General features: G+C 45.1%; 1 pseudogene; it reads right to left on the bottom strand.

Moving 5' to 3' along the window:
• The window catches only part of LOC111969380 (unconventional myosin-Ie-like), a 46511-nt pseudogene that overhangs the window by 3241 nt on the left and 33455 nt on the right, over positions 1-9815 (bottom strand).

Raw genomic sequence — 9815 nt, 5'->3', positions numbered from 1 at the left:
AAAATAAAATAAAATAAAATAAAATAAAATGGGGGGGGGGGGAAATAAATAAAATGGGGGAAAAAAACAATGTGAGGATAAGAATAACTATGAAAGGAAGGAGATGACTGTTAAAGAGACTGTGGAGCCAGTGTTTTGGCTGGGAGTGTGTTTAAGCCATCCAGACCTTTAACTCTGAGCAGCACCTGACAGTGTCTCACAGGGCTAACCATTAGCACCTTGTGAGACAGTCTACTCTGAAGAGAGAGTGATTCTACTCTTGGCATGGACTCAAACTATGTCATCTAATAGCATGAAGAGAAAAAAAATGCTTTAGCCATGAACTAATGACTTTGTGTCAGCGTCTTATCAGAGGGAGGTTTGTTTTGAGAAGCCTGGCAGCTGGGTAATCGCAGGGTCCGCCCCTGTGTGATATTTGTGTTTCATAATCACACCTCAGTCGCATGGGCTCAGGAGGGCAATGTGGGGGAAGGGGAACTTGGCAGTCTGCTGCTGGAATCACACAAGGCCTGATTCAGGACTATGTAATGTATCTTCATGTATGTGTGTACAGATGTCAATAAGTGATCTCACGGGCTAGCCACAAGCACGGCTTTCATTGGAGCAGTGGGGAAAAGTGCAGTTACGGTGGAAAAAACACCCTCCAATGTTCCACCACCTCCTTGACCACAGACTCGCACTGGTGTAGGAGTTCCAGTGTAGTGTTGACTCAACAGCTCTGACGTGGGCACCAGAGCTGGGTCTAACCCCCTCCTTCCTGCTCCCCAATCACAGATATACTGACATGTTCCTGAATACTACAACCTTTTATGGTGTTCAGTCTAAAAACTCTTGAGTCTTGGATTTCTCTCCCTGACAACAGAATTATTGCATGCCAACGCACATGTCAACAACACCATGGCAGCCTGTAGCCTATGAGAGATCTAATTATACGCCTGTTCTAACCTGTTAGAAGAACGTTAGGTAGGTGGCATTTTCATTGGATGAAGGCAGGTTGGTGGTACAGAGAGGTGTGGTCTAAATGTATGTAGGCAGGTCAGAGAGGGGTGGTCTTACCGACTCAGGTGCTTTGATGAAGACCTTTGTGTGTCCAAGCTGGAACTGGTCCTGGTCCATGTTGACTGCACGTAGGAGATGAAGAACACCCTGCTTCTCATCTCCACGCCATGTAGGCCACGACTCCTTAGTCAGGATGGCATACCTGAGGAACATAATGAGGGGGAGAGAGAGATAATTAGATGAAGACAAAGAGGAGAGAGGGAGATTGAGAGAAAAATCCACAACCAAACCCTCATTTAGAATTTTGGACATGTTGTTGCAGCATTTGCGCGGGATTAAGTGAGTGAGCAATGTAAGGCCTATGCCAGGTGTAAAGGAGCGGTATACTCTTGCTATCTCTGTCCTATATGATGCAAGGGTGAAGAAAGAGGTCTGGGGCCATTAAGAAAATACATTCACCACAAGTCTAATACAATAACCAAACTCTAAACTCAGCCGTGCTTTTTCACAATGACTCTTATATAGTATGTGTATGAAACAGTAAAGCCTACAACAGAAGCCCTGAGCTCTCCCTGTGTTCTATAGCAGTGGTTCTCATCAGGAGGCTCAGCACGCAGCCTGTTCCTTCGAGCCTGCCAACACGAACATTAGCAAAGTGAGCACTTCCTGATTGCCTGCAAATGCCGACCCTGTGTCCTTTTCCTGAGAGAGATGAGAGAGAGACCGCCTTACCCTGTACTGCCGACTGGGATAGGAGCGTACAAAACCAACCGCTGTCATTCTGGGAGGGCAGGGCAGATCGTGTCACACGAAAGTGACTCATACATATATATATTCTTAATTCCATTCCTTTACTTAGGATTTGTGTGTATTGGGTATATGTTGTGAAATTGTTAGATATTACTTGTTAGATATTGCTGCACTGTCAGAACTAGAAGCACAAGCATTTCGCTACACCCACAATAACATCTACTAAACACGTGTATGTGACCAATACAATTTGATTTGATTTACACTGAAAGTGTAGAATTCATTAATTCCTTTATGCCACTCTCCCCCAGAAGGAAGGGCCTTACCTGTTGAGGAACTTCCTGAAGAGTCTGCGGTAGGCATAGCCAGCACGCCTCACCCTGATGTTCTCCTTCAGGCCCAGGTACTCCACTTGGTGCTTTACCCTGAAGAAAGAAGAGAGAAAGGGGAATACAGGGTCAGTCTGGCTGGGATGTATGAAGAAGGTTGGTCAGATGCCTCAACCAACCCTTCACCACAAAGATATAGCAGTGAAGACGTTCATCTGTCAGCATCTACCTCCATTTCTAAGGTAAATCTAAATAGATCAATTATATTTTATAATGAACCTCATGGTGGGGCTATAAAATTATTTATATTTTCCAACACTAAGGATACTGTAAGGAACTAAAGAATCTCTTTATGCACCCAGGCTTCCTGTGAAAACAGCAGTTCCGGTGCTAATTAGGCAGTCCAGCCTGAGCCTGAGCCCAGCTCACTGCTGCTCACAAAAGGAAGGCCATTAGGCCCAAACAACACAGCACCCTGCATCAGTACATCTCGTACCCAGCCAGGGAAGAAAGAGCGGGAAGGAAAAACAGAGGGAGTTAGCGTAAGAGTGTCTCAGAGACTTCCTCCATCACGCAGTCTTAAAGAGGCCAGAACAGGGAAATACAATACCAGTGAGTGATTCACCAAGCAGACCTAACAACATTGAGTTGAGTAATGGGATATCCTGCTCAATATCAATTGGCAATCTCCAGAACGGACTGTAAATGATGTAATAAAAAACGGTTTAGTTTGATACACATTTCAAAGACTATGTGTTTTGCAGTTCCCTGACATTTCAGTGTTCAAACACTCACCGGCTCTCCTCCCAGTCCTTGGGCTTCTTGGTCTCGTTGGGTTTGATGCAGCGGATGTAGTGAGGGGTGCACTTCATCAGCGTCTGGACCAGGTCATTCGCTTGTTTCTGAACGGAGAAGGAGGAGGAAGAAGAGGAGGAGGGAGAGGATGAAGAATAGTTTGTGTTTAAAACATGCCAACTGTATCTACATGTTGTTGTTGAATCACTGTTTGTACTCCAAGCTGTAGTGTTCAGGGACACAGCACTGACGAGACTGATTACAAGGTGGAATCTTTGTGCTTGAAAGATACTGATGGGTGTCAGAGAGAGAACCTGAACCCTGATTAAAGCTGTCATCGCTAGAACACAGCGACGACACTAAAACAACACTGGAGTGAATGAGCTTTTCATCCGCAAGCTCTGGATTTGCACCTGACAGAGAGTGATAAGGTCAGGTAGGCGCGTGGCCCATAGATACACCCATGTCACTGATGTACGGCGTACAAACACACGTCTCACAGCTGCTCAACACACCTTGATTTTACTGCCCGCTGTCGTTGGCCTGCCTTTCTTTTCGGCGTTGAGGTTATCTGGAAACATGCCCTATGAAAGGCTCTGTAGAGGAAACCGAGGGTTAATAAGGACTGATAGACAACATTGGCAACGTATATAGAAGACCAGGCTAAGACTGTTCTCCACTTGTTTCTTAGAAGCAGCAAACTCAGGTCTGGTGGAATCCTGAGCTGGCTGCATGACTCAGCTCACATTGTTGTTTAGCTTCAGGGAACTGAGCTGAATATTGAAAAACTGTGGTTTTAGCTGCTCTCCTGCCAAACTGTGACTTTTACTCCTCAAAAATGTGAATTTTTATTGCACTTGTGACTGGAAATTATACCAGCAAATATGGTATTTTATTATACTCATTCCTTTTAATCAGCCACACTCAGAATGTCCTCACTCACAAACATGGTCTCTAAACCCATGATGGATGTGTGCTGTCAGAATGTGGCACATATTGCCAGCATTCCAGAACCTCAGAAACAGTTCTGATCTCAACATTTCTGTTTATCACTTGAAGTGCTCAAAGTGCTATTTTGCAGTCCTCATAAAAACCGTTGTAAATAACAACAAGTTCAAGTTCAAGAAATCTACTGCTAAGAATATATTTATTTGTTGTTACAAACATACTAGTCAAGTAAAAACAAATACAGGGACTGTCAGACACAGAATGTGCAAAACGCTTACACATGAGGGCTACCATCTTTCCCTACATGAGTATTTGTCTGTCTTAAACTTTTTAATCCAAGCCATGTGGACATAAGGAGATCAGTGGCTTTGTGTGTGCAGATGACCAGCAGCACGCTAACAATGTCCAGCTGACTATAATGATATTTTCTTCTTCTCTGAGCAGACCTCTCGCTAAGAATGAGGCTCTTTCCCTCACCCACATTGTGTCTGTGTCTATAAGTGGTGTGTGTGTGTGTGTTGGGGGGGGTTCTTGAATCACGTATCTGAATTGGGTTTTGGGTCTGCATGGCCCACCGTGCAGGCCCCCTGCAGGCTACAACAACAAAAGCTTAGAGGTGTGGAGCTGTTTGCACAGATGGCCACTGGCGCTCAAAGAGCCAGGAACGCGTCTCGAAAAAACAGCTAGCTGCATATGCTCTCTAATGCTTGCATAAGTGATGAGTACTTAGCATTTCGCTGCTCTGCATCAACTCGATGAGTCACTGAAGAGACGTCACGGTTCCTCTCACAGAAGCCCTCTCGTCGTAGGACACCTGGAGGAGAGATTAGAGGGTGTGACATCATAGCACCACAGTTAACCCATTCAGATAGCAGTTAGTTTACCCCTGCTCAGTCCAGGTGCCCTATCAAGAATAACAGAGAATGTAAGAGCAAAACAAAAATTATCCATTGACAAAAGAAAAAACCGATTGACGGACAGGTTCTCTGCAAGACCCCAATTGTCTGCATTTTTACGCTGCTTCCCAAACTACAGGCTTCATATTATACATAGAGTGTGTATAGATCCATTGGTATAGCCACATATCTGGGCTGGTACTGTAGGAATGTTCTAGCCATGATGACTTAGGACCAAACCCCTCCAAGCCATATGACATGGTTTCATTAGACTTTCGCATGCAAGAGTTTACCAGCTAGAACCCAACACACATCTGAAAGGCAACACAGCACAAAACCAGTGAAGAAGAAAAGGTGAGAGAAAATGAGGAAAAGAGTGAGAAAAGGACTGGAAAAAAGAAAAACGATGACATGAGAAGAAAAGACAAAAAACATGTGAAAGAACAGAATGAGAGAAACATAGGAGAGAGACGAAGATGAGAGGAGAGAGGATAAGGAGAGAGAAGAGAGGTGTACTGCAGTGTTGCAGGACCTGCCAGCTAGTGTGGATGATGAAAACCTGTTTCCAGCTGTTAAGTGTTCATGGGAGTTGATGGCCACCCTCACCTTCTGCAGCAGGCTGTCGCCCCCGTCGCCCACCGCGTGCATGTGGACACACACGTCATCCAGGATGCTCATGATTGCAGGGGGTTCTGGGAAAGAAAACCAAAAGAGATAGCCACAGAGAAAAACCTCACCACGACACATCAGATCTAAAACATTAACAATCCCCCATGACCACAAAATCTGATTTATAACTGACAATGCCAACTTTCTCCACACCACTAGACACTCTTTCTGAATTCAAACACATTAAATACATGTAATGTCAATGTCATGGATAGACTAAAGTGATTTAAACATGGGTTACAGTATCGTTGTGTACTCCAGCTCAAAGGCCATATACAGCAGAGCCAATGTTACAATACTACCGCCGTTGCATCCCAGACACATCAACACATCCACACCACGAATGTATGTCATCACAACACACACACACACACAAGCTGCACCCTATCTGGCTCTCCACGCTGTGCCATGACACGGCGGCCAGCTGGCCTTAGATAGGACAGTAGTTGCAGTGTCTCTGGCATTTCTTTTTAGTGGCAAAGTCACACTCAGAGAACCACAGTCTGGTCACTAGTGTAAATGAAGCTCTGGCTAAAGTTGCCAGTCACAGATGTAGCCAAACTGAGCTTGGTCTAAAACAGAGGAGTCAGAGGCGGACACAGACTCCCTGCTTTGCTGCCTCAAGATCTCAGCTTGGTTTAAGGTCGCCCTGTTGTGGATTCATAGGATTAAGGCCTCTCAGCGGGACGGATAAATCAAATTAAGAGGCATGTCGGCACGTTTGAGGATGTTAGACTGCCGGTCATGGGAAGAGTGGGGAGGCTTCAGTGGCCCTACTGTGACTCAATTGGCAGAGTGTTTGCTCTTATTTGGAGCATTAAGATGGCAGGCATAACAAACTACAGATCTATCTAAAGTAGTTTCACAACTGTTTCCTGTTATCCCATTTATATGTGACTTCAAGGTATGCATTAAATTAATAGTGGGCACTGGGGACTCTACTTACCAGTTTGCTCTCAATGAGATCGCAGACAATCTTGTTGTTAAAGTATTCGATAGGAGTCCACCGGATGCCTTCTTGTACATACTCCTCCTAGAGAGAGAGGGGGGAGGAGAGTGATTGGTCTGACGATGATTCTCTACTTAAACATGAGACAAGTAGCTTCTGCTGGTGAAAAGGTGTGAGAACAATGAGTGAAAAAGCCCAAAACATTACCTGCTCAGCTTTAAGCGTGAGCTCAATGAAGATCTGCTGCAGTTTCTCATTCACAAAGTTGATGCAGAACTGCTCAAAGCCATTTTTCTACACAGAAAGAGATGGTGTGTTAGTGATAAACCAGAGAGGCTGTGAGAGTGAAGTCATCCTTACGGACACAGAGAGCTGGGAACTCCTCTGGGCTTCCTGAATGGGCCCTGTTTATGAGATGAGGATATCTACCAGTCAGCCTGGGGTGGATGGAGGAAAACATCTCCACAATACTTTACACCACAATAGACCTGGGACCTGAGACTATTGTTTTATCTAAAGAAACCCAATATATCCCATCTCAGGCCGTCTGAGCACTAACACAGGAGCTTTATTTTCTCTGTGCTTTGTTTAGTAATAGGCCTGTGTATTAACATAAGGACTGTGGACGGACCCAACCACTGTTTAGATAACAGTTGTATGCTATCTAAACTTACAGCTTTACATTAGCTCATGTTAGGTATCAGAGGACAGGTACATCATGGTTTGAGACTGTAGCCACGCTACGGCACTGAAGCTGTCCCGTTTCATTATTTAATCAAGGCCAGTCCTTTTCGGGGGGCATCAGTGAGACCCCCAATAATGCAACCCAAACAAACAGCTAATCAGATTAGAAAGGTCCATTAAAGAATGCTGTCCCAATCAAGAGATGGGACATAATCCAGACACTTTACAAAATCGGTCTGATCCTCTGTCTTTAAGCTGTTTAACTACCCAAACTTTACTATGATTACTGAGATGTAGTAACCATGTATCACCTTCTGCTATGATTTCCATATGTAAATCACAAAACATAAAAGGGAAAATCTACAGAAAACTTACTTGGAATATTTCAAATCCATAGATATCCAACACGCCAATATTAAACTCTTGATGAACCTTCACAATGGCTTTGTTGATGGACTGAAACAGAAAACAAATGCTTTGTTACATTTGGCCATTTATGAAGGGAGAGGACCGGGTATTATTCTAAAGGTCAACAGGTCATGGAGAAGGAGTGTCCATTCATACCTCTACTAGGAAGTCAAAAACACGTGAGTGCAGGGCTTGGACAGCGTCGCCGTGTGTACAACGCCTGCTCCACATTCAGTGGTCACATCGATGGACTCATAGAACTGCCCACTTGCTGTCCATCTTCCTGCTGGTCAACTTCTCTTCAGCCGTTCTGGTCAATCCCAGCAGAAAAGCAGGGAAGGCCAGGACGTGCAGAGAGAGAGGACGAGAGAGAATGAAGAAAGAGACAGACAGATGTGTGGCCACACACTCTCCTCATGAAACAAACACCAGTACATTCTGAATACGTTGGATCTAACTAAATAAAGGGTTCAACAACAAAAGGGATGCAATCAAGTCTGGTGATGACTCATTGCTCCCTCTCCCTGCCATAGCACAACAACTGGGTTCTCCTAGCAGAGGCCTGAGCATTCGGAGGGCCATTAGGACTCTCCTGAGAGCCCTCCCTGCCTCATTACACTGAGTCACTTCCCAGAAGGAAACTGATCTCAGTCTCTGGATCTGACGGTGTCTGAGAATGCATCAGACGGATCAAATAGCCCCCGTTTGGGAAATGAGGGTGTGACTGACTGTACTCCATACCACAGCACAGGCCAAGTCTATCCTCAGGACATGCTGCATTCTATTGTAGCCTGCCATGCACTCTCCCTCAAAGAGGATATAGATAGTATCAATGACGAGCAGCCAGTTCATCTATACCAAATAATGATCCATACCAGTCTGATGGATGGTTAGAGGTTTTATGTACAGTAACGGGAGTGTTCTTTCTAGTGGATCTGAGGCAGGGATTTGTTTGGCTGAGCGTGAGCAGATGTTTATGCAGACTTTGTGTTGGTGTGGTTTATATGGGGACCCAGGGGTCTTGATATGTGAAACACATTGCAGTCAGACTGGAAGTGATATAGGGGGGAAGAGGAAACGCAGAGACTCTACACAACGCCGCTTTGTACCCTGGTAATCAGAAGGGATACATTGCATCATTCAGCCTGGATGGGTGGCTGTGAGGTGGGCAGGAAGTAGAGGGAGGGAGGGAGGGAGGAAGGGGAAGAGAGGGGCGGGGGAAGAGTAGAGTGGGGCAGGAAGAGGTTGCGTTTCTCTGAGTAATTTTAGTCTGTGATGTAATGTGCCCAGACCTTGAAAATTGTTTTTTATTTTCTCTGGTAATTCAGCGTGGCCTGGAGCTTGGCTGCAGCCCTGCATTAACACAATGACGCTTTGGGGAGTGAAGAGACAGAGACAGTCTAACTGCATTTCAACCTGACCACTTTCTCCCTTCCCACACCCTGTTGACTCCCCTCACAGATGTGAAAGGACTGGATTGGTGCAAGCAACAAGCTCTACCTAGCCTCTACATAACAAAGTTACAAGGGTTGGTACATACACTCCTCGCTCTCAACGGCGGCGTAGTTCCCTGCTTCCCTGAAGTTGATGTTCAAGGTGCAGGACTCCGGCTACAATCTGCAGCACCAGCCCACGGTCCTCCCTGAGATGCCAATCACCTCCATGGCATGCTGGTAGAGGACAGAGACAGAACAGGAGACATGAACCCAGGGATGAAACGTGTGTTTACTTACTGCTGTGGTACCTAACCATGTCTCTATTACTCCTGTTGTGGTTTCACTGGTAAAACAAAAACAGGTGGAGTACAGGGTACAAAATGAAAACAACAGAGGAGAATGGAAGACAGAAGGAGAAGAAGAGAAAGAAGGCAGAGAGAGAGAGAGAATCGTCACAATGGAAAAGAAAGTAAACGTACCATAGTTTCCTGAAAATCGCTTTTGTCGTTGATGTCATCCACTTTGTAGGATCCAGACTGATTGAGGTAATTGTAAGGTAGTTTTCTACGGCTTGTGATTCCGAGGCTGCTCTTCTGTTCTCCAGTGGCTCCCTCTATCAACTGCACAAACAGAAGACAGTGTTAGATGATTACACTTCTGTTAAGTAAGAACCTGTATACAGTAATTCTAGACTCAAAGGTCTACAGGAGCTTTCAACCTGTGAACTCACATTGTCTTTCCTCACATTTCTACATGTCAGACGTCTTTTAGACAGGCACCATATACACATGCTCATTAAGTGATCAGCACCACACGTTTTACACCCAATTTAGAGTCATATGCTTTATTCTCCTTTCATGTGTCAAGAAAGTTGCATTATGGGTGTTTGACCGCTGCCTCTCTTCCAGAGACCTCAAGTGGTACACAGTGAGAACAACCTGACCTGCTTTCA

The sequence above is a fragment of the Salvelinus sp. IW2-2015 genome, linkage group LG10 (genome assembly GCF_002910315.2).
Source record: "Salvelinus sp. IW2-2015 linkage group LG10, ASM291031v2, whole genome shotgun sequence".
Classification (NCBI taxonomy): Eukaryota; Metazoa; Chordata; class Actinopteri; order Salmoniformes; family Salmonidae; genus Salvelinus; species Salvelinus sp. IW2-2015.
This window is presented reverse-complemented; position numbering and strand designations above follow the sequence as displayed.